Source organism: Echinops telfairi, unplaced genomic scaffold (genome assembly GCF_000313985.2).
Source record: "Echinops telfairi isolate 266 unplaced genomic scaffold, ASM31398v2 ScPeMD7_2573;HRSCAF=3158, whole genome shotgun sequence".
Lineage (NCBI taxonomy): Eukaryota > Metazoa > Chordata > Mammalia > Afrosoricida > Tenrecidae > Echinops > Echinops telfairi.
In genome coordinates this window covers 2,201,768-2,205,282 of record NW_022106471.1, presented here as the reverse complement: position 1 = coordinate 2,205,282, position 3,515 = coordinate 2,201,768, and positions in this window count along the sequence as shown.

Here is a 3,515-nt window from a genome sequence, read left to right as displayed (position 1 = left end):
CATGGGGAGCACCGTGTCCAGGGGCACAGGAAGCTGCAGACAGCTGCTGGGTGGGCAACTCAAAAGCAGGTGTTCAACAGCGTCCCTGCCTTTCTCAAGTCGATTTTCTCAAGGAAGGGAGTCCCTATTAGAAAAGCCACTACTTGAGATATCTGTATCTTTCTATTCATGACCGCCCCCACACACACACACATTTGCAATAACCACTGATAGCCACCTATTGTCTCTAGTAGCAAAGATGTCAACTAGATTTTCAGTATTGTCCAGGGTTTGGGATCAAGTGCTTTCCCAAGGGAATGCATCCCTGGTATGAAATGCAAGCACCCCTCACTTCCACCCCCAGTTCACTCAAGTAGCCCTTGCTGAGGTCATGAATGGTCTCCTGATGCTAAGGCACCCTTTTCTGTCTCACTTGCTCTCTCCCTGCCTTTGAAAACGACTCCCGTTTCATTCGTGACCTTTCTCCTCCCGTGGCTTTAATGCTTCCCCTTCCATTGTTCTGCCCACACGTGTGGCCCCTGTTCCTCAGTGGCTTCTTCTTCAGACCCCTAAAATGATGATGTTCCCCGAAGACTGGAGGCGGAAGTGCTGTCCTCCTCCGTCCATCTCTTGCGGACGCTCATGCATTTGAATGTCACTCACTCCTCCTTCCCTACGGCCACCAGTCGACTTCTCTCCTGACCCAGCTAGTTGCCCTCTAGCCCACAGGGCATCTTTGGAACCCCCGGGTTGCGCCCCCACCCCAGGTTTCTGAACACAGAGAGTTCTATAGGGGTGGACCATGCCAGTGTCATTGCCGTTAGACAACTTCCTGAAGCCAATTTAAGTTCTTGGAAGAGCTTTTGGGATGAGGTATTTCCTTTTACTGTCATTCCTTTTCAGTGGGGGTACCGTCTTTTCTCTAGTTCACAGGAGATCTTTGATTTGGCCCATTTCAAGTTTGCCGATGCTTTGTGGCCCTGCGCTCTGCTGCGGTCACCATTCCTACAACATCCACATCCCCCAAGTCAAAATCTGATTGATCTGCGTCTGGTTAACATTGAGGTCTTCCATCAGTTTTGAATCATATGCAATGCTAGAGGTTTTGAATTTCACTTGTACAGAATCGCTCCATTAGCAATGGGCGTTCTTAACCACACGCTGGTAAGTTTCTCCTTGTTTCGGCTGCTCTGAGACAGTTCCACCCGCGTCACTTTGTTGTACTGTGGTGGCCTGCCTGTAGCTCTGAGGAGGGAAGCTACCCCCCCCCCCCCCAGGATGATGCATCTCCTCGTGGAGTTTTGGGGACTTCAGAAGGTCTAATGGATAGCAGCACATAGTCGGGGATCGCGTCAAAAAATGAAACTTGGGCGGCTTGTCTTTTCCTTCCATTTTCCCACTAGGTTTCCAATTAGGGGGTGAGGTAAGGGCATCTCTTCCCTGTTGGTCTCTTACCAACCCGCCTCTGGGGAGGTGAACCTTAAAGGGTCGATGCAACCAGAGCCCAACCCTATGGCAGCTGGAGCTTCCAGCTCCTGTAGGGAAGGCAGGGCTTAGCCAGTGGAGCTGAAGCTTAGGTCTCCCGCCTTCAGATTCCCGCACCTCAGTGAGAGTCATGAGTCTCGGAGAGCCCCTTCCACAGCACAGTGGGGGCTCACAGAGAAGGAAGAGAGAGAGCACAATTAGTTACAAGCTAACGAGAGAAAAGGCTACAGAACCTCACGCCCTTTGGAGAACTAGATGGAGCATTTACATAAATGCATCTGATCTGAAATCCTAAGCGACTGAAGGCAATGCTGGCTTCACTCATGCACATTATACCAGAACTCTTTGGGTCCCTGGATCTTCTTGGAACACCATCTCCCCTATTAGTTCGCCTGGAATCATAGATAAGATTGAGTTCATTGAAGTTCAGCCAAGTATCACTTTGTGATATTTTCTCAAATTTATAGTAGAAATGGGTAGACCAGCTGTCCTGCAGATTAAGCATTTCAAACTTCTTATTCTTCTGAGACTTCTATGAATTAAATTGTCCCCTTAAAACTATGCCTTATAACTCCTAATTCCTACCCCTATAGATATGAGCCTTGGTGGTGGTGTCAGGTAAGTGCTGGAACCATAAGGTCATTGGTTCATGTCCACTTGACTTGGAATTGGCTTGATGGCAGTGGGTATACCTATGAATGTAATCCCATTTGGGGACAGTGTTTGCCTTGGTTAAAGTAATGAGGCCAGAGTAGTATAGGCTGTTTTCAATGTTTTGAACTATAAAAGGAACAAACCAGGCACAGAAACAAGCACACGGTGAAGGCAGATGCCACACCGCCTTAAGACCACCAGGGAACAGAAGTGGTAGACTTTTCCCCAGAGGCGTGCCCTGGCTGGGTCCGCTACCTGCTACCACTGAGAATTCATTACAGTCACTTGCTTGAGGGTTTTGTTTTGTTTTCTCCGTTACAGCAGAGCCCAGAAACCCAGGCGACCCTTTCTTCAATTTGTTAGTCCTGGTATTTCTTCAGTTTTAAAACTGAAAAAGACTGCGCTATTAATTCAGGTCACATTCAGATAACAGGTGATTTAAAAATCCCACGTGAGTTTACCTAACAGGGAACGATCTCGTTTCCCCAGCTCAGTCCCGTTGGCCCCTCTACCTGTTATCATTTCCATTTAGCGTCTGGGAGAGACGGTCTCAGCAAATCACAATCCCGGCATTACAATTAATGTAATGTTAGTACAATTAATGTGAACACAATTCACACTGTGATGGCCTGTCCGGCTTTGGAAACCAAGCAACCAAGAGGTTCTGCAGCTTCATTTTAAAATACTGTAGGAACGATGGAGCTTTTCCTGTTGTCCAGTCATTGTTTTTTGTTTGCTTCTTGTTTGTGACATGCATGGTTTTCTGTCTATGAAATCTAAGATAGGCAGATCTACAGAGGCAGTAACTGGATTAATAATTACCTAGGGGCATAGCAGCAGAGGATAGGAGTGGGGTGGGGAATGGGGCCCTAACAACAATGAACATGAGAAAAAATGTTCTGAACGTGACTGTGGTGATGATCACACAAATCTGAATCTGACTGATCGATTCAATTGTATATGTGAGGTAGATGCCGATAAACCTATAAAGAAAAAACCCCACACAAAACACAAGTAAATCACTGGTCTGAATTAGGTCCATTTTAATGAAGTGTATAGGAGTTTACAACTCAGAACAATTATCCATAAAAACTATCCGATACATAAGATAGATCACACCAAGAGTGCAATAACATAAATCCAATATCTGCAAATCAGAGGTATTGCAAAATCCATCAAGATGGACTTTCACCTATTCCCCCCCTTCCTTTCTCATGGCCACAGCCCCTGAGATTGTGCGCGCGGTTTTCTGAGACCTGGTGACTCAAAATACAGTCAGCAGAGGGAGTTCATCTCTTCTTCACAAAAAAATCATGGCCCTGGGCCCAATAGCATCTGCCTTCCAGCCCTAATGAGGACTTGAACCGTGACCTCATTCAAGGAACACCTTGCAGGCC